This window comes from Artemia sp. Qi Xiang Cuo, chromosome 3 (genome assembly GCF_049724085.1).
Source record: "Artemia sp. Qi Xiang Cuo chromosome 3, ASM4972408v1, whole genome shotgun sequence".
NCBI classification, from domain to species: Eukaryota; Metazoa; Arthropoda; class Branchiopoda; order Anostraca; family Artemiidae; genus Artemia; species Artemia sp. Qi Xiang Cuo.
In genome coordinates, this window is record NC_142796.1 from 42591355 (window position 1) to 42614270 (window position 22916).

The 22916-nt window shown below is 33.9% G+C and overlaps 1 long non-coding RNA gene across 2 annotated transcripts in view; it reads left to right on the top strand.

The window, feature by feature from the left end:
* Window positions 1-22916, top strand: part of LOC148954119 (uncharacterized) — a 91220-nt gene that overhangs the window by 10755 nt on the left and 57549 nt on the right. For both annotated transcript variants that reach the window (XR_016141483.1, XR_016141482.1), the window contains one exon: window positions 1846-2553. This is a non-coding gene — a long non-coding RNA (uncharacterized LOC148954119). The remainder of the gene's footprint in view (window positions 1-1845; window positions 2554-22916) is intronic.

Sequence of the window (22916 nt, forward strand, 5' to 3'; positions counted from 1 at the left end):
GATGTATGGATTGATAGCAGTCAATGGAAATGCACAGGGATAACTCTCTCAGAAAATTTCTCATGTAAACAGCAAAGAAGAGCCATTAAAACTAAATATTTGGATAAAGAAAAAGTGCTTCGTAAAGCAAAGTTATTCCCATCGAAGCAAAATACTAATTTTCACCTCCTAAAGCAATATCTACATTCTGCGTTACTTAGAAAACTAAAACAAAAAACTGGGTTGAAAGAAACAGGGTCAATCTCATATCATTTATTTTTATACGGTTAGCCCAGGAAAATGTTTTTTATGAACACTGGATTATGAGAAGCCAGTAGAAATGCACGGATTACTGGCAATCAATGGGAATGCACAGAGATAACTCTCTCGGAAACTCTCTTAGGTAAGACAGTAAAAACAAGCCACTCAAAATATATATTTAAATAAAACGAAGCATTTTGTAGATCAAAGTTACTCCAATCCAATCAATCCGATTCTCTTATTTGTCATTGAAACGCCTAATCAACGTCCTGTTCCTTACGTTTTGAATCAGTATACTAACCAACAAATGAAGGAGTGCCTCTATATGCAATACTATGCTGACTTTTTACTATTTTTGCTTTCCAAAATATTTCTTTTAACCAGCTCCAAAAAGAAATGACATAAATGTGCTAAGGATTATGACTGGAATTAGTCGCATTTCACACAACGCCATTGCTACTTGTGGGACATTTATCTCAGTATCGGGATTATGCACTAAATGTCTGTTGATAATAGAATAAAGTGAATTTAAGCAAAAAAGGTATATTTTTCTCTCAATTTAGAAAGTTTGTGTGTACGTATAAGCGGCACCAACCCATTCTCAGTTTCTATTGTTCTCAGTTTTATCATGCAGCGCAAGGAAACCAAAATTTGCTTGTGAAAAGAACTATACACATAAAAACGATATTCAGTGTAACCCCCCTCCAAAAATGTAACCCCCCTACCTTGATTTATACAAAAAAAACTTTTGCATTACTTTTGTAAAATTCATTTTTTTTTAACAGAGATGCAAAGCGAAAGGTAATTTCCAAACTCTACAATTCAATTTCCCTTCCCATTTGCATCCCTGGCAATTTTTAATTAATTTAAGAATTCTGCCACAATGATACCATGATTTGTTCAGATTTTCTGGATATTCTTTGTCAAACAATGCCCAACGGATAAGTTATAAAATTATAACTTTAAATTTTGTCAATGCTTTCAAATTTGAATATGGTCACTATTCAAATGAGAGGTTTATGTCACTATATAACGTTACACTTTATGTGATAATACTTTGACTTATTATGCATCTTATACAGCACTTTTACGCGGCCGGTGATTATTTTCGGCTTTATATGGCCCGCTGATATCAATACTATTTGTTAATATAAATCGGTGAACCAACAAACATATAAATTTAATAAAAAGTCATAAATAATATGTCAATAAAACACGTGTGTTAAAAGTTTAGTGCAACAAGTTAAATCTTACAGAGACAAAATCCATATAAAATTACGATCAAATGAATAGCGTAATATCCGGGGCTATTAGAATAGAGCTTGGTTCAAGAATGAGATTGAGCATCCTGTGGTGGGTATGGGGGGGATATGTACTGCAGCATTAGTGGTGAATCTGGCTGAAAAGCTGAATGTGTATGATATTTAACTTCGCCCTCCCGAAAACTTGCTTACGCTGTACTACTGTCGTCTGCAGAAACTCATTGCTGACAATTTTAGTAAAAACCAAGCACCAGCAATTATTTTTATCATTGTTTAATGTGAGTTTAATATTTATAATATATTGTGTAATGTTTACAAATTCTCCGAGTGGCGTGTTTTTTAGATAGTTACTGGCCATTAGAATAGAGCTTGGTTCAAGAATCAGATTGAGCATCCTGTGATGAGCATGGAGGATAGGAGAAGTGGGGGGATATGCACTGCAGCACTAGTGAAGAATCTGGCTGAAAAGCTGAATGTGTACGATATTTAACTTCACCCACCCGAAAACTTGCTTACACTGTACTACTGTCGTCTGCAGAAGCTCATTGCTGACAATTTTAGTAAAAATTAAGTACCGGCACTTATTTTTATCATTGTTTAATGTGAGTTTGATTTTTATAATTTATTGTGCAATGTTTATAAATTCTCCGAGTAGCGTGTTTGTTAAATAGTTACTTTTTTTCTATACCACTTGAATAAGCCTCTACTTTAATAGCACCCCCTCTTGCACCCCAATAAAAATACTGTAGCTATGCCACTGGTTATAAATTAGTGCATCTAACTGAGCCAGTGCTGTAAAAACATCTTCCTAATCTGAATCAGCTCTTGGAATGTAATTCTTAAGTTGTTCTGCCATTTTGACATAGATGTCAAAATTCTAGGCTTGTCACGCTCTTTAGGTTACAATAGTATGGCTGGTCGCACTTCTCAGGTCGAAAAGAACTGATTCGACCAATCACATCTGTTTCTTATAACTCGCAACGCTGTCGTTTTGGAAGAACTGATAAGTGATCTGTTGTTTGACTTTTGCTCTAGCCTATAATAGTATGAGGTATAAAAAGTCATATGTTTGACTTTATTCATAATGTCTTATAGTACAGTGATGTATTAAAACGTCATCTGAATGACTTTATTTATGCTGCTCTAAGTAAAAAATATTTAAACCCAAAAAGTCATATGTAAGACTTTATCCATGTTTGCTCAATAATATTATGAGGTATAAAAGTCATCTGTAAGACTTTATTTATGTTTGATCTATAGTAGTATAAGTTATAAAAAGTCATCTGTATGACTTTGTTCATAATGCTTTATAGTAGAATAATATATTAAATTGTCATCTGTATGTCTTTTTGATGTTTTCTCTACTAGGCTAGGGTAAGACACCCAGTAGTCGGCTACCTGCCTATTCTCTGACATAATCTTTTATACTATTTTAATCACTATTTCCAATGAGTTGTTTGTATGTCCGAGTTTAGGCAGAATTGTCACTTGTTAGTAAATTCAAAAATAAGAGGCGCTGTACAAGTGAAACTATTTGAATTAGTAACCTACTTGTTCAGAAATTCTTCAGAAATTTTTTGATACAAAAATTAAGTTTCTAGGTGGTATAATAGAGTAATTAGAGTAGTTTAAATATCAAAAAGTTTTCAAAGTGATTAAAGTGTCTGACTACTGGGTGTCTTACCCTATGTTTATGTCAGGTAATATAATTTCTTCTGTATGACATGTTAGTGGGGATCATATATTAAATAAGACAACTAAAACGTCTTCTGTTTAACTTTATTCATACTCCTCTATAATAATTTAATATTTAAAAAGTCATACAGTAGACTTTATATCAATCTCCATGTTTAAAAGAAACACAATATTGTCTTTTGTTTGACTTTATAGTGCTTTCTATATAAGAGTAATGACAATATTTGTTGCTTAGAGTATAAAGAACCAATGACTTTAATAGTCAAATGTTGCTCACCCTTTTTTTTGCAATTCATATTATTGACTTGCAAATAGCCTAGGCCTAAAGTAACCTAGGCTACCACTTGATGCCTTTTTAATGCTCTTTCCAAATATAGCTTAATAATCATATTGGTCAGAAATTATTTTTACCCCCACCCTAGGCTATATATACCAATTCAGGGTATATATTTTCAAATTAGGGGGGGGGGAGTGGGGATAAAGTTTTAACTTACCTCCCATTTACATCACAAATAAAATTTACCCCCCCCCCAATGTTCAAATATATACCTGGAATTGGTATATATAGGGGCAGGGGTAAAATTTATTTTTGACAAAAATGATTATCATATTTGGAGAGAGCATAAAAAAGGCATTGAGTAATATGTCTACTTTATTCATAAGTCAATATAAACTGCAAAAAATTACCAAATAGGCATACTGACCAGCAATCATGAGCTATTTACTGAATAATTTACTGCCTATTCAACTGCCATTGAATAAATATTGGGTATTTTTATTGCAATTCATATTATTGACTTGCAAATAGCCTAGGCCTAAAGTAACCTAGGCTACCACTTGATGCCTTTTTAATGCTCTTTCCAAATATAGCCTAATAATCATATTGGTCAGAAATTATTTTTACCCCCACCCTAGGCTATATATACCAATTCAGGGTATATATTTTCACATTAGAGGGGGAGTGGGGATAAAGTTTTAACTTACCTCCCATTTACATCACAAAAAAAATTTACCCCCCTCCCCCAATGTTCAAATATATACCTGGAATTGGTATATATAGGGGCAGGGGTAAATTTATTTCTGACAAAAATGATTATCATATTTGGAGAGAGCATAAAAAAGGCATTGAGTAATATGTCTACTTTATTCATAAGTCAATATAAACTGCAAAAAATTACCAAATAGGCATACTGACCAGCAATCATCAGCTACCTTTCAGAAATTAGGTATCACTGAATGAGAGTGGCTGTTTTTGAGGAAACTTTTAGCCTTTAAAACAAAAAAAGTAGTAGGCTTAGCCTAGGCTACTATTTGATTTGTTGCTTTATGCCACTTTAAAATATAAGATAATATTTACAATACTTGGGCAATCCCTAATGTACATGGGTTAGTCTATAGCTGAATTTTGTGTCAAAAGAAGGGTTTTTTTGGAGGGGGGGGTGAAAATTTTCAGAAAGAAGATTGTATTTTCTTTAATCTATAAGGCATTCAACATTTGATTATTAAACATTAAAAAACCTTATCTTAAAATAGCAAAAAAAAAATTATGCAAACTTGCAATTCAGCTGTAGAAATAATCTATTGGCTATCAATTTCAAAATCCAACTGAAGGCTGAAGCTGTATAGTAGTGAATGCATTCTATAATTCGATTCAACTTGAAAATAAAATTCTTGACTACAAATGATGTAAGAAATAGCAATTGGGAAACTGCATTTGAAATGATTTAAACTCATTTCATAAAGACAACACTTTTTTGTCAACATATGAAGAACTGTGTATATTGCAATATTTGCAATAGCATATTGCATCTGTCTGGTTTTTATGCAAAGTAACAAAAGAGGCAAAAATTAACAAACAAGAGAGTAGTGAAGAATTATGGTATGCAAAGTAATATTTGGCAGGGAAAGTCACTGGGGATAAATTGCTAGGGGTGGCACTGTGATTGAGTGATTTTTGGGGAGCCAAATTTTTTTTGGGGGTGATATATAGATTTTGGGGAAATACTTGAAAAATTGGGGATAGTGCACGCCCTGCTTAATTTCTGATCTGGAAATTCAAAATATTAAACCACACAAGAAACAAAACCTCCAACTTTGAAGTTGATGCAATAGAAAATTGCCACTAGATTAATTTAGTCAGCCAAACGCCAACAGCAGCTCCTGTGTCCTGCTGACTGTGTAGCAACACTTCAGTGGTGGTCAACAAGGCCTCTCATTGGTGGCATTTGGTCAATCTGCCAGCACAGCACCTGGGTCCAGTTAAAACTTGTCATGTTTTGATTTATAGTCAATCAAGGCTCTGATCAGGATTGGACATACCTAAACAGTTTATAAAAAATACTAGGAAGTTTGTTTGAAGCAATCAATTGCAATCATGGGCTATAAAAGTTAGCTTGAGGGTTATAGAGAAGAGACGAGCTTCTACCTATTTCTGACATGAGCATAAAATAGTAAACAATAAAGGCAAGACAAGAATATTTATTAAATTATTCCATAATATATGGGTTCAGATACACTTCAAAGGTATATTTGTACTGTATAAAATCTCTCATAAGACTAGATAATACTTGTCTTTTTGATATGCACCTATATATTAAATCAATCAGAATCTCCTCATCCATGTAAAAATTATCAAAAAGGAACTTGTTTTGATGCAAAAGATTGTAATAGATACTTTAGACAGACAAGTACTGGGGATCTTAATCCTAATAATTGTATTTGCAACCATACCCCCCCTGGTGATGGTCCTAGATAGATTTATAATCCCAGAGTATCTAGTAACTAAAAGAAAACACTAAAAAATAAAATGATTACTCTATAATTGGGCCTAGGGTAAAGGTACCAATGATTCCACAGTTTTTGTAAAAACAAGTTTTTCTACTCTAGAAGTCTTAATTTAAAGACTTTCGGTTTGAAAAGGGTTTCAGTATGTAGGAAAAACATCTAGGAATCTAACTGTTTGATGAGAAGTTTGAAGTTTTATCTGGAAAGGGTACAAAACTCAAATTTTCCGAAATTAGAGCATTTTCACCTACAAATTCGAAACAACAAAAAAGTTACCTGTTTTCGATGCAAGTTGAAACCCAATTCGACACCTGTATTAGGTGTCAAACCAATGATTCAACAGTTTTTGTAAAAAACCAGTTTTTCTCACCCTAGAAGTCTTAATTTAAAGACTTTCGGTTTGAAAAGGGGTTTCAGTATGTAGGAAAAACATCTAGGAATCTAACTGTTTGATGAGAAGTTTGAAGTTTTGTCTGGAAAGAGTACAAAACTCCAATTTTCCGAATTTAGAGCATTTTCACCTACAAATTTGACACAACAAAAAGGTTACTTGTTTTCGACGCAAGTTGGAACCCAATTTGACACCTGTCTAAATACTTGGGGAATACTTGTGGGAGAACCTGGTGTATTTGACACGTATATTCTTGTTTCTTTGTTTTTCTTCAACTTCATTTAATGTATAAAAGTATAAAAGACTATGCAAAAAGTAGAAGTAATAAAACTAAAAATTGTTTCAAGTATGTAGTATTTGGTACAAAATCGGTACAACAAATTTTAATATACATTATTAAATACAAATAGTATTTAGTATAACAAATTTAGTATAACAAAATTGTTTCACTAGCATTTTGGAAGGGATAGGGTCTAGGAAAACGGGAGTGGATTTCAAGAAATTTAAGAAGTTTATTTGATTTAGTGGATTTTATTTTCATATGCAGATTCTTAGTTTCATTCAAAACATAGGCCTACGCATCATTTCATATAAGATTTTATATTTGATAAAATTTGTATTTTTTATTTGGATGAAGGATAAATAAGGGTATAATGTAAAAAATCTGGGGGGGGGGGCAAAATCAGGTCTGGGGGGGCAACTGCCCCCCTGCCCCAAACCAATTTATGCCCCTGCATGGTATGAGGCTAAGCAGCACTTCCACCGATGATGGAAAAATCCAGTGTCTGTAAGTAAAACTTCAAAGTTTAAAGAAAACCTTTTGTTTAAATGTTCTTTCATCTGAAATATCATTAGAAATAATAATCATCAAAATCTCTCGTTGCACGGAAAACACCCATAAATTTGACAGCTATGGTGTCTATGGTTTCGTCAGTGGATCCTGGAATTTTGACACCTATTATTTCTCATCTGTTTTGTATGTTCAGTGAAGTTTTGACAAAGTTACCTATATTTTGACAGGGCCTATTGCTGTCTGTCCAAAATTTCGACAAGGTTACTACAAGATATTCGCCAAAGAAATAAATCCCTTGATAAAAGCCAATATTTACGCTTGAATGCGGCTGAAGGAACATTTTTAGTCCGCCTGAAGTTCCACTACATCGAACAAGAATTTTTGACACTTGGAACCTAGTTTTGACAATGCAATTTCCATCGCCATTTTCATTTAATTTTATCAAGAAAAAGCTAATGTGACTACATTTCAGAGAAGATCAGATGTATCTCGACACATTGGCGCTTATCCCAACTTTTTCTTGCAATAAATAACCAAGTAATGACAGTTTGAACATTACATACCTGAAAAATTGTCAGGAGCTCCTTTCTTGTCGAAAACAGGAAACTGACCAAATTGAATGTTCTTTTCTTATCTGGGTGTACTGGATATAGTGTCCACGTTTCGCACCGTCAAAATATAATGACGGCTCCAAGAGATGGCGCTCTAAGTCACGGCTAAGCAAAGCTATCCCATTTTGAAGGAAAATTTTGACACTGGTTCCAGAATTGCACTGTCGAATCATCGATGCCTTTACCCTACAGCATGTTTCTAACAATCAGACCATCATGTTTCCTCCCGTTGCTATCCATATTTTTAAATCCTTTCAGATAATATTTATTTTATTTATTAAAAAAAAAAAAAAAAAAACAGAGTAAACCATAGGCTTGTCTTGTTACAAATAGACAATAAACAAGAATTCAACTCCTTGGTATTGACTGATACCACAATAACAAATAAATTTCTTAGGCTGAACACATTATGGAAATAAGAAAATACATCAGAATGCATGAAGAGACAAATTAGTGACACTTCTTAGGAGCACCAAGTAAAACAGATCATACAAATGCCATAAATATTATGATTATGGATAGATGTAGGTATATTTGATATATTTCCACCACAAAAGGTCAATGTCAATCACAATTCCTCTGCAAAGACTCGGCAGCCTGCAAAAGACATAACAAGACATTTAAATGTTAAATTATTGATCATTGCAGCATATAACATGTAAAAACACCTACTCATGAAAAATAGAGAGTAGAAAATAAGAGAAGAAGCAAACCCTGTCCAACCTTTCTTAAAACCCTGTTCTGGTACAATTTTAATGATATTTTGTCAACAGTTCTAGGTTATTGTAAGCACTAAGGCAAAACTGGATCTTATCAAGTCCAGAAAGCAGCTACCTGTTATTTGCTTTTAGTCTTTCACAAAATTAAAATAATTTAGGACTATATATTGAACCATCAGGGTAGAGGACTGGGTTGATGTATTGTCACAAATATGACTATTACATTATGTAATTGTCTAGCATAAAATAAGGAATCAAATATTACTATGGCGCTCTTTTTTTTTTATTGCATTTCCTTCAGAAGAGCTGCTATCATTCAGTTGTACCAAAGATTATTCTGCCACACTATTGAAACTTTCCAAAATACATCTGTAGCTCAAGTCAGGTGAAGGTCTAATGTTGGAATGATAGGCTAGCCTATTAAGAAATTGTGTGCTTTCATTGACTTTTAAAATTTTAGTGGTAGATGAATTCTAAAGGAAGCATGTTAATAAAACAAAAAAAAATTACAAAGAAGATGCAAATGAGGAAAATAACAGCCAGTGAAAAAAAAAATAAAAAGCTATGCAAATATTTTGGTTGAGACTCAATGGTGTAATATTGTCAAAATCCTGGGGGAGGGGGGGGGGGCAAAGGGTGAGCCAATTTTCCCAAATGACAGTGGAAACTGAAAAATGATCCATATATCATAGTCAGCACACTAGTGCTGTCTCAGTAAAGAACAATGTAGGCACAATGTATTTTTCTCCATACCTGGGCACTTTGTATCAAAAGAGTTGCCATAGAAACTTCAGACAGGCTCATTCAATTGGAAATTCAAAGGGCCGATGCCCTTTTTAATAGTTGAAAGTGATTGGAGGGCAACCAGCCCCCCCCCCACGCCCCTCATTCCCCCAAACACATCCAATCAAAATTTTGAGATAGCCATTTTGTTCAGTGTAGTTGATTTCCTGATAGAAAATATGTTTTTGAGGAGGAGACTCCCCCACAACCCTCAGGGCAAGGGTTTTAAGTTATGTCCTGGGGGCATATAAGGTTTTTGTTGAAGGCATTGTTGTAGAAACTTCAAAACAGGCTTATTCAATTGGAAATTCAAAGGGCTAGTGCCCTTTTCAATAGTCAAAAGTGATTGGAGTGCAACTAGCCCCCCCCCTTGCCCCTAATTCACCCAAACACATCCAATCAAAATTTTGAGATAGCCATTTTGTTCAGCGTAATTTATTTCAAGAGAGAAAATGTGTTTTTGAGGAGGAGACTTGTCCACAACCCTCAGGGAAGGGTTTTAAGCTATGCCCTGGGGGTATATAAGGTTTTTATAGAAGGGGTTGTTGTAGAAACTTCAAAAAAGCCTCGTTTGATTAGAAATTCAAAGGGCTAATGCCCTTTTTAATAGTCAAAAGTGATTGGAGGGCAACTCCCCCCCCCACGCCCATCTATCCCCCAAACATCCAATCAAAATTTGAGATAGGCATTTTGTCTCTGTAGCTGATTTCCAGATAAAAAATATATCTTTGAGAAGAACACTCCCCCAAAACCCTTGGGGCAAGGGTTTTAAGTTATGTCCTGGGGGCATATAAGGTTTTTATAGAAGGTGTTGTTGTAGAAACTTCAAAACGTGCTCATTTGATTGGAAATTCAAAGGGCTAGTGCCCTTTTTAATAGTAAAAAGTGATTGGAGGGTAACTAGACCCCCCACTCCTATCATTCTCCCAAACACATCCAATCAAAATTGTGAGAAAGCCATTTTGTTCAGAATAAGCTAGTTGATTTCCAGATAGAAAATATGTTTTTGAGGAGGACACTCCCCTGCAACCCTCGGGGCAAAGGTTTTAAGTTATGTCCTGGAGGCATATAATGTTTTTATAGAAGGTATTGTTGTAGAAACTTCGAAACAGGCTCATGTGATTGGAAATTCAAAGGGCTCGTGCCCTTTTTAATAGTCAAAAGTGATTAGAGGGCAACTCGCCCCCCCCCCGCCCACCATTCTTTAAAACACACCCAATCAAAATTTTGAGATAGCCATTTTGTTCAGAATAAGCTAGTTGATTTCCAGATAGAAAATATGTTTCTGAGGAGGACACTCCCCTGCAACCCTCAGGGCATAGGTTTTAAGTTATGTCCTGGGGGCATATAAGGTTTTTTAAGAAGGTGACTATTGCCGCCTAATAAGTTATTTTATAGTTAGCGTTCATGCTGGTATTTTTAATATTTTTTTTTTAAATAGCAGTTGCAATTGGCAAATAGAAATGGTGTAAATACAAATATTAATAGATATGGCTAGGTTAGGTGACAAAATATGCATAGACTCTCTATAATTTCAATTTAAAAATAACATTTCTTTAAACACGTTTTTTGACACATATGCTAAACTCGTGCTAAACGCTATCTATAGCTGCGTTCGTTTTCACCGTTCGTCGTTCTTAGTACTAAGAATATTTTCTTGGTTTTACTCTTAAATTGCGTTTTATTTCGCCGTTCTAAGAACGTTTTAACTGAAAAAAACGGCTTATAAGAGCTTTTCTTGTCCAGATAAGATTTCAAAGCCCCATATGAAATTTCAATCAGCCAGCACAACAAAAAGGGAAATTATACTTTCAAATGTAGAAAAACAAGAAATGGAGTTACTAAAGGAAAGGGACTCTAACAATGAGCTCCTGCTGAAAGCTGTGGCAGAAGATGTTTTTATTTCAGGAAGATCAGAGATATGATTTACACTTATTAATGGTGACTTAGAGATAGTAAAAGTAAGTCTGGACGTATTTTATTCCCTTGTCCATCGATTTTTTTTAAGAAGGCAGTTATTCAGTTTTTTTTATTACACAAGGTCTATTGGACACAATGAAAATGGAAATTTTTGGTAAAAGTCTAGTTCAGTTACTTTTTTCCTATTTTAAACAGGGGTTAGGTTAGAAAATAAAACTTTACGGGATGGGTCTATATGCTAAAGTATGCTCCGGTAAGTTGTTTTCAAGTATCTATCTCCACTCTTTTTCCCTCTATAGGGCAGTGACTTTTGCTGACCTTTAAAGATTTTTGTGTTATAAAAGAGGAATAGTACAAAACAGGTCTTTTTCTTAAGCAAAGTACAAAAAGCCTGTTTTCAGCTTCACAACTTTGCTCAGTCCTAAATTATTAGTTTTTTAGGATCTTCAAATTCATTTCATGAATTTTGAAAAGAAATTATTAATGTGGCTTGAAATTTTAATAAATTAATAGGAGCTGCATTTTAAGAACTAAAACCAGAGAGAAAGAAAATGAAAAACTGAAAATTCCTATAAAATTTTCTCTTGTCAAAATTTCAATAGGTTAGAAAAGAGGCTTGTCAAGCAAGCACACTTTTAACACTTAGAAATCAGAAGAGGGTCAACTTAACGAAAAACATATACGAAAAACAAATCAGTACCATTTTATAAATTAAAGACCCCAGCCACAAAATCTACAAAATTAAATAAATGAATAAACTTGTTTTCTGTCATGTTTTTTTTTTTAACTTGGCGCCCAAAAGTAAAACTAAAGTTGTTGAACGGAGTATGAGGCTCAGTTCGTCCTTCAAAGAACGACAGTACTAAGAACGAAGAACGGCATTTCAAAGAACGGCTTATAAGCAAAACATTTCATAGAACGGCGAAAACGAACGGCTTAATTGTAAAACCGAGGATTTGATTTCCATAGAACGACGAAAACGAACGCAGCTTATAAAACAACTTATTTGGCAGCAGTTTACAGCGGCAATTTCAAAAGACTTAAGCATTGAATTAAAAACGTGGTGATATTTGGAAACTTTTTCTCTTTTGAGGATTTAGAGGAAAGACTTGATGATAAAGGTTCTCCCGTTGGATAATATAGAACTAGGATCATTATACATATTTTAAAGTAAGAATTGTTTTCTTAACATGTCTCCTTATCAGGTGTCACAAGGCTAAATAAATACCGCCTAGCCTGCTAAGATAAACCAGCTTCTTAAGTAACCTATTTGGTAATTTTTTCGTTATTCATATTATTGACTTATGAATAAAGTAAACATACCACTCAATGCCTTTTTTATGCTCTTTGTAAATATAATAATCATTTATGTTGGGAATGAACCAAAAAGTCTTCCATATAACTTTATTCATACTTCTCTATAATAATTTGATGGTTAAAAAGTCATACAGAAGACTTAATATCATTCTCCATGTGTAAAGGAAACACAATATTATCTTTTGTTTGATTTTATAGTACTTTTTATATAGCCTAAGAATAAATGACAATAACCTATTTGTTGCTTCGAGTAGTCTATGAAGAACCAATGACTTTATTAGTCAAACATTGCTCACCCTTATATTTGGAAAGAGCTCAAAAAAGGCAGCAAGTGGTATGTTTACTTTATTCATAAGTCAATAATATGAATAGTCTAATGAATAATTTACTGCCTATTCAACTGCCATTGAATAAATATTGGGTATTTTTATTGCAATTCATATTATTGACTTGCAAATAGCCTAGGCCTAAAGTAACCTAGGCTACCACTTGATGCCTTTTTAATGCTCTTTTCAAATATAGCCTAATAATCATATTGGTCATAAATTATTTTTACCCCCACTCTAGGCTATATATACCAATTCAGGGTATATATTTTCACATTAGAGGGGGGGGAGTGGGGATAAAGTTTTAACTTACCTCCCATTTACATCACAAATAAAATTTACCCCCCCCCCTCCCCCAATGTTCAAATATATACCTGGAATTGGTATATGTATGGGCAGGGGTAAAATTTATTTCTGACAAAAATGATTATTATATTTGGAGAGAGCATAAAAAAGGCATTGAGTAATATGTCTACTTTATTCATAAGTCAATATAAACTGCAAAAAATTACCAAATAGGCATACTGACCAGCAATCATCAGCTACCTTTCAGAAATTAGGTATCACTGAATGAGAGTGGCTCTTTTGAGGAAACATTTAGCCTTTAAAACAAAAAAAGTAGTAGGCTTAGCCTAGGCTACTATTTGATTTGTTACTTTATGCCACTTTAAAATATAAGATAATATTTACAATACTTGGGCAATCCCTAATGTACATGGGTTAGTCTATAGCTGAATTTTGTGTCAAAAGAAGGGTTTTTTTGGAGGGGGGGGGGGTAAAAATTTTCAGAAAGAAGATTGTATTTTCTTTAATCTATAAGGCATTCAACATTTGAGTATTAAACATTAAAAAAACCTTATCTAAAAATAGCAAAAAAAAAAAATTCTGCAAACTTGCAATTCAGCTGTGGAAATAATCTATTGGCTATCAATTTCAAAATCCAACTTAAGGCTGAAGCTGTATAGTAGTAAGTGCTTTCTATAATTCCATTCAATTTGAAAATAAAATTCTTGACTACAAATGATGTAAGAAATAGCAATTGGGAAACTGCATTTGAAATGATTTAAACTCATTTTATAAAGACAATACTTTTTTTGTAAACATATGAAGAGCTGTGTATAATTGCAATATTTGCAATTGCATTTTGCATCTGTCTGGTTTTTATACAAAGTAACAAAAGAGGCAAAAATTAACAAACAAGAGAGTAGTGAAGAATTATGGTATGCAAAGTAATATTTGGCAGGGAAAGTCACTGGGGATAAATTGCTAGGGGTGGCACTGTGATTGAGTGATTTTTGGGGAGCCAAATTGTTTTTGGGGGTGATGTATAGATTTTGGGGAAATACTTGAAAAATTGGGGATAGTGCATGCCCTGCTTAATTTCTGATCTGGTAATTCAAAATATTAAGCCACACAAGAAACAAAACCTCCAACTATGCAGTTGATGCAATAGAAAATTGCCACTAAATTAATTTAGTCAGCCAAACACCAGCAGCAGCTCATATGTCCTGCTGATGGTGTAGCAACACTTCAGTGGTGGTCAACAAGGCCTCTCATTGGTGGCATTTGGTCCATCTGCCAGCACAGCACCAGGTTCTAGTTAAAACTGTCATGTTTTGATTTAAAGTCAATCAAGGCTCTGATGGGGATTGGACATACCTAAACAGTTTATAAAAAATACTAGGAAGTTTGTTTGAAGCAATCAATTGCAAGCATGGGCTATAAAAGTTAGCTTGAGGGTTATAGAGAAGAGACTAGCTTCTACCTATTTCTGACATGAGCATAAAATAGTAAACAATAAAGGCAAGACAAGAATATTTATTAAATTATTCCATAATACATGGGTTCAGATACACATAAAAGGTATATTTGAACTGTATAAAATCTCTCATAAGACTAGATGATACTTGTCTTTTTGATAACCACCTATAGGCTATATTGATTATATTAAATCTTATTATATTATCTGATTGATTATATTAAATCAATCAGAATCGCCTCATGCATGTAAAAATTATCAAAAAGGAACTTGTTTTAATGCAAAAGATTATAGTAGATACTTTAGACAGACAAGTACTGGTTACCTTAATCCTAGTAATTTTATTGGCACCCATACCCCCCCCTGGTGATGGGCCTAGATAGATTTATAATCCCAGGATATCTAGTAACTAAAAGAAAACACTAAAAAATAAAATGATTACTCTATAATTGGGCCTAGGGTAAAGGTACCAATGATTCCACAGTTTTTGTAAAAACAAGTTTTTCTACTCTAGAAGTCTTAATTTAAAGACTTTCGGTTTGAGAAGGGTTTCAGTATGTAGGAAAAACATCTAGGAATCGAACTGTCTGATGAGAAGTTTGAAGTTTTGTCTTGAAAGGGTACAAAACTCCAATTTTCCAAAATTAGAGCATTTTCACCTACAAATTCAAAACAACAAAAAAGTTACCTTTTATTTGGATGAAGGATAAATAAGGGTATAATCTAAAAAATCTGGGGGGGGGGGCAACTGCCCCCCTGCCCCATAGCAATTTATGCCCCTGCATGGTATGAGGCCAAGCAGCAGTTCCTCAGATGATGGAAAAATCCAGTGTCTGTAAGTAAAACTTCAAAGTTTAAAAAAAAACCTTTTGTTTAAATGTTCTTTTATCTGAAATATTATTAGAAATAATAATCCTCAAAATCTCTTATTGCACAGAAAGCACCCATAAATTCGACAGCTATGGTGCCTATGGTTTTGTCAGTGGATCCTGGAATTTCGACACCTATTATTTCTCATCTGTTTTACATGTTCAGTGAAGTTTCGACAAAGTCACCTATATTTTGACAGGGCCTGTTCCTGTCTGTCCAAAATTTTGACAAGGTTACTACAAGATATTCGCCAAAGAAATAAATCCCTTGATAGAAGCCGATATTTACGCTTGAATGTAGCTGAAGGAACATTTTTAGTCCGCCTGGTATTCCACTACATCAAACAAGAATTTTCAACACTTGTAACCTAGTTTCGACAATGCAATTTCCATTGCCATTTTCATTTAATTTTATCAAGAAAAAGCTAATGTGGTGACATTTCAGAGAAGATCAGATGTATCTCGACACATTGGCGCTTATCCCAACTTTTTCTTGCAATAAATAACCAAGTAATGACAGTTTGAACATTACATACCTGAAAAATTGTCGGGAGCTCCTTTCTTGTCGAAAACAGGAAACTGACCAAATTGAATGTTCTTTTCTTATCTGGGTGTACCGGATATAGTGTCCATGTTTCGCACCGTCGAAATATAACAACGGCTCCAAGAGATGGCGCTCTAAGTCACGGCTAAGCAGAGCTATCCCGTTTTGAAGGAAAATTTCGACAGTGGTTCCAAAATTGCACTGTCGAATCATCAGTGCCTTTACCCTACAGCATGTTTCTAACAATCAGACCATCATTTTTCCTCCCGATGATATCCATATTTTTAAATCCTTTCATATAATATTTATTTTATTTATTAAAAAAAACAAAAAAAAACAGAGTAAACCATAGGCTTGTCTTGTTACAAATAGACAATAAACAAGAATTCAACTCCTTGGTATTGACTGATACCACAATAACAAATAAATTTCTTAGCCTGAACACATTATGGAAATAAGAAAATACATCAGAATGCACAAAGAGATAAATTAGTGACACTCTTCTTAGGAGCACCAAGTAAAACAGATAATACAAATGCCATAAATATTATGGCAAATAACCCTCAGGGCAAGGATTTTAAGTTATGTCCTGGGGGCATATAAGGTTTTTGTTGAAGACATTGTTGTAGAAACTTCAAAACAGGCTTATTCAATTGGAAATTCAAAGGGCTAGTGCCCTTTTTAATAGTCAAAAGTGATTGGAGTGCAACTAGCCCCCCCCCTTGCCCCTAATTCAACCAAACACATCCAATCAAAATTTTGAGATAGCCATTTTGTTCAGCGTAATTTATTTCAAGAGAGAAAATGTTTTTTTAAGGAGGAGACTTGCCCACAACCCTCAGGGCAAGGGCTTTAAGCTATGCCCTGGGGACATATAAGGTTTTTATAGAAGGGGTTGTTGTAGAAACTTCAAAAAAGTTTGATTAGAAATTCAAAGGGCTAATGCCCTTTTTAATAGTCAAAAGTGACTAGAGGGCAACTCCCCCCCCCTGGCCCATCATTCCCCCAAACATCCAATCAAAATTTGAGATAAGCATTTTGTCTGTATAGCTGATTTCCAGATAAAAAATATATCTTTGAGAAGAACACTCCCCCAAAACCCTTGGGGCAAGGGTTTTAAGTTATGTCCTGGGGGCATATAAGGTTTTTATAGAAGGCGTTGTTGTAGAAACTTCAAAACGTACTCATTTGATTGGAAATTCAAAGGGCTAGTGCCCTTTTTAGTAGTAAAAAGTGATTGGAGGGTAACTAGACCCCCCCTCCACTCCTATCATTCTCCCAAACACATCCAATCAAAATTGTGAGATAGCCATTTTGTTCAGAATAAGCTAGTTGATTTCCAGATAGAAAATATGTTTTTGAGGAGGACACTCCCCTGCAACCCCCCTCAGGGCAAAGGTTTTAAGTTATGTCCTGGAGCCTTATAAGGTTTTTATAGAAGGTATTGTTGTAGCAACTTCAAAACAGGCTCATCTGATTGGAAATTCAAAGGGCTAGTGCCCTTTTTAATAGTCAAAAGTGATTGGAGGGCAACTAGCCCCCCCCACGCCCACCATTCCTTAAAACACACCCAATCAAAATTTTGAGATAGCTATTTTGTTCAGAATAAGCTAGTTGATTTCCAGATAGAAAATATGTCTCTGAGGAGGACACTCCCCTGCAACCCTCAGGGCAAAGGTTTTAAGTTATGTCCTGGGGGCATATAAGGATTTTTAAGAAGGTGACTATTGCCGCCTAATAAGTTCTTTTATAGATAGCGTTCATGCCGGTCTTTTTAATATTTTTTTTTTTAAGAGCAGTGGCGAAGGGCGAATAGCAGTGGCGTAAATACAAATATTAATAGCAGTGGCTAGGTTGGGTTAGGTTACAAAAGATGCACGTAATTTCTATAATTTCAATTTACAACTACCTTTTCTTTCAACATGTTTTTTGATACACGTGCCAAACTCGTGCTAAACGCTATCTATAAAACAACTTATTCGACGGCAGTTTACAGTGGCAATTCCAAATGACTTTAAGAATTGAATTGAAAACGTTGGGATATTTGGAAAATTTTTCACTTTTCAGGATTTTTAGAGGAAAGACTTGATGATAAAGGTTCTCCTGTTAGATAATATAAGAGCTAGGATCATTGTACATATTTTAAAATATGAATTGTTTTCTTAACATGTTTCCTTATCAGGTGTCACAAGGCTAAATAAATACCGCCTAGCCTGCTAAGATAAACCAGCTTCTTAAGTAACCTATTTGGTAATTTTTTTGTTATTCATATTATTGACTTATGAATAAAGTAAACATACCACTCAATACCTTTTTCATGCTCTTTGTAAATATAACAATCATTTATGTTGGGAGTGAACCAAAAAATCTTCTGTATAACTTTATTCATACTTCTCTATAACAACTTGATGGTTAAAAAGTCATACAGAAGACTTAATATCATTCTCCATGTGTAAAGGAAACACAATATTATCTTTTGTTTGATTTTATAGTACTTACTATATAGCCTAAGAATAAATGACAATAACCTATTTGTTGCTTAGAGTAGTCTATGAAGAACCAATGACTTTAATAGTCAAACATTGCTCACCCTTATATTTGGAAAGAGCTAAAAAAAAGGCAGCAAGTGGTATGTTTACTTTATTCATAAGTCAATAATATGAATAGTCTAATGAATAATTTACTGCCTATTCAACTGCCATTGAATAAATATTGGGTATTTTTATTGCAATTCATATTATTGACTTGCAAATAGCCTAGGCCTAAAGTAACCTAGGCTACCACTTGATGCCTTTTTAATGCTCTTTTCAAATATAGCCTAATAATCATATTGGTCAGAAATTATTTTACCCCCACCCTAGTCTATATATACCAATTCAGGGTATATATTTTCACATTAGGGGGGTGGAGTGGGGATAAAGTTTTAACTTACCTCCCATTTACATCACAAATAAAATTTACCCCCCCCCTCCCCCAATGTTCAAATATATACCTGGAATTGGTATATATAGGGGCAGGGGTAAAATTTATTTCTGACAAAAATGATTATTATATTTGGAGAGAGCACAAAAAGCCATTGAGTAATATGTCTACTTTATTCATAAGTCAATATAAACTGCGAAAAATTACCAAATAGGCATACTGACCAGCAATCATCAGCTACCTTTCAGAAATTAGGTACCACTGGATGAGAGTGGCTCTTTTTGAGGAAACTTTTAGCCTTTAAAACAAAAAAAGTATTAGGCTTAGCCTAGGCTACTATTTGATTTGTTGCTTTATGCCACTTTAAAATATAATATAATATTTACAATACTTGGACAATCCCTAATGTACTTGGGTTAGTCTATAGCTGAATTTTGTGTCAAAAGAAGGGTTTTTTTGGAGGGGGGGGGGGGTGAAAATTTTCAGAAAGAAGATTGTATTTTCTTTAATCTAAAAGGCATTCAACATTTGAGTATTAAACATTAAAAAAACCTTATCTAAAAATAGCAAAAAAAAAAAATTCTGCAAACTTGCAATTCAGCTGTAGAAATAATCTGTCAGCTATCAATTTCAAAATCCAACTGAAGGCTGAAGCTGTATAGTAGTAAATGCATTCTATAATTCTATTCAACTTGAAAATAAAAATATTGACTACAAATGATGTAAGAAATAGCAATTGGGAAACTGCATTTGAAATAATTTAAACTCATTTTATAAAGACAACACTTTTTTTGTAAACATATGAAGAGCTGTGTATAATTGTAATATTTGCAATTGCATTTTGCATCTGTCTGGTTTTTATACAAAGTAACAAAAGAGGCAAAAATTAACAAACCAGAGAGTAGTGAAGAATTATAGTATGCAAAGTAATATTTGGCAGGGAAAATCACTGGGGATAAATTGCTACGGGTGGCACTGTGATTGAGTGATTTTTGGGGGTGATGTATAGATTTTGGGGAAATACTTGAAAAATTGGGGATAGTGCATGCCCTGCTTAATTTCTGATCTGGAAATTCAAAATATTAAACCACACAAGAAACAAAACCTCCAACTTTGCAGTTGATGCAATAGTAAATTGCCACTAAATTAATTTAGTCAGCCAAACGCCAGCAGCAGCTCATGTGTCCTGCTGATGGTGTAGCAACACTTCAGTGGTGGTCAACAAGGCCTCTCATTGGTGGCATTTGGTCCATCTGCCAGCACAGCACCAGGGTCTAGTTAAAACTATCATGTTTTGGTTTATAGTCAATCAAGGCTCTGATGGGGATTGGACAGACCTAAACAGTTTATAAAAAATACTAGGAAGTTTGTTTGAAGCAATCAATTGCAATCATGGGCTATAAAAGTTAGCTTGAGGGTTATAGAGAAGAGACTAGCTTCTACCTATTTCTGACATGAGCATAAAATAGTAAGCAATAAAGGCAAGACAAGAATATTTATTAAATTATTCCATAATATATGGGTTCAGATACACTTCAAAGGTATATTTGTACTGTATAAAATATCTCATAAGACTAGATAATACTTATCTATTTGATATGCACCTATATATTAAATCAATCAGAATCTCCTCATGCATGTAAAAATTATCAAAAAGGAACTTGTTTTAATGCAAAAGATTATAGTAGATACTTTAGACAGACAAGTACTGGGTACCTTAATCCTAATAATTGTATTTGCAACCATACCCCCCCTGGTGATGGTCCTAGATAGATTTATAATCCCAGGATATCTAGTAACTAAAAGAAAACACTAAAAAATAAAATGATTACTCTATAATTGGGCCGAGGGTAAAGGTACCAATGATTCCACAGTTTTTGTAAAAAAAAGTTTTTCTACTCTAGAAGTCTTAATTTAAAGACTTTCGGTTTGAAAAGGGTTTTAGTATGTAAGAAAAACATCTAGGAATCTAACTGTTTTATGAGAAGTTTGAAGCTTTATCTGGAAAGGGTACAAAACTCCAATTTTCCGAAATTAGATTATTTTCACCTACAAATTCGAAACAACAAAAAAGTTACCTGTTTTTGATGCAAGTCGGAACCCAATTTGACGCCCGTATTGGGTGTCAAACCAAAACTTCAACAGTTTTTGTAAAAAAACAGTTTTTCTACTCTAGAAGTCTCAATTTAAAGACTTTCGGTTTAAAAAGGGTTTCAGTATGTAGGAAAAACATCTAGGAATCTAACTGTTTGATGAGAAGTTTTAAGTTTTTTCTGGAAAGGGTACAAAACTCCAATTTTCCGAAATTTGAGTATTTTCACCTACAAATTCGACACAACAAAAAAGTTACCTGTTTTCGACGCAAGTCGGAACCCAATTCGACACCTGTCTAAATACTTGGGGAATACTTGTGGGTGGAACCTGGTGTATTTGACACGTATATTCTTGTTTCTTTCTTCAACTTCATTTAATGAATAAAAGCATAAAAGACTATGCAAAAAGTAGAAGTAATAAAACTAACAAAATTGTTTCAAGTATGTAGTATTTGGTACAAAATTGGTACAACAAATTTTAATATACTTTATTAAATACAAATAGTATTTAGTATAACAAAATTGTTTCACTAGCATTTTGGAAGGGATAGGGTCTAGGAAAACAGGAGTGGATTTCAAGAAATTTAAGAAGTTTATTTGATTTAGTGGATTTTACTTTCATATGCAGATTCTTAGTTTTGTCCAAAACATGGGCCTACGCCTCATTTTGTATAAGATTTTATATTTGATAAAATTTGTATTTTTTATTCGGATGAAGGATAAATTAGGGTATAATCTAAAAAATCTGGGGGGGGGTAAATCAGGTCTGGGGGGGCAACTGCCCCCCTGCCCCATGGCTATTTATGCCCCTGCATGGTATGAGGCTAAGCAGCAGTTCATCAGATGATGGAAAAATTCAGTGTCTGTAAGTAAAACTTCAAAGTTTAAAAAAACCTTTTGTTTAAATGTTCTTTCATCTGAAATATTATTAGAAATAATAATCATCAAAATCTCTCGTTGCACGGAAAACACCCATAAATTCGACAGCTATGGTGCCTATTGTTTCGTCAGTGGATCCTAGAATTTCGACACCTATTATTTCTCATCTGTTTTACATGTTCAGTGAAGTTTCGACAAAGTCACCTATATTTTGACAGGGCCTGTTGCTGTCTGTCCAAAATTTCGACATGGCTACTACGAAATATTTGTCAAACAAATAAATCCCTTGATAGAAGGCGATATTTACGCTTGAATGCGGCTGAAGGAACATTTTTAGTCCGCCTTGAACCATTTTTAGTCCACACTTGTAACCTAGTTTTGACAATGCAATTTCCATTGCCATTTTCATTTAATTTTATCAAGAAAAAGCTAATGTGGTGACATTTCAGAGAAGATCAGATGTATCTCGACACATTGGCACTTATCCCAACATTTTCTTGCAATAAATAACCAAGTAATGACAGTTTGAACATTACATACCTGAAAAATTGTCAGGAGCTCCCCCAAACACATCCATCCCTGAGGATGGATGTGTTTGGTCCATCACATCCAAACTGTCAAATCACACAAAAAGTATATTCTTTTGGTGCATCAATTGTTATCGAAATTTCGTCTTTTAGAGTTTTAGCTACTATTGGGCCAAGTTGCTCCTAGTTGTAAATGGAACTTAATTTTTTTAAACTTCTTTTTGAAAAACGTTTCTTTAAATTAAGGCACAAAAATTCGAATCGTCCTCATATTAACAAAGTGTATGGCACCAGTAAATGACAGGAGCCCTTTTGGGCTTTTCTTTTCATAAACTTGAATTAATTAATTAACTTAATTAACTTTTATTAATTGATTAATTAATGAAAATTAATTAATTAATTTTCTTAATTAATTAATTAATTAATTTTATTAATGAAAATTAATTAATTAATTAACTTTATTTTCAGGGTAAAGCTATTGT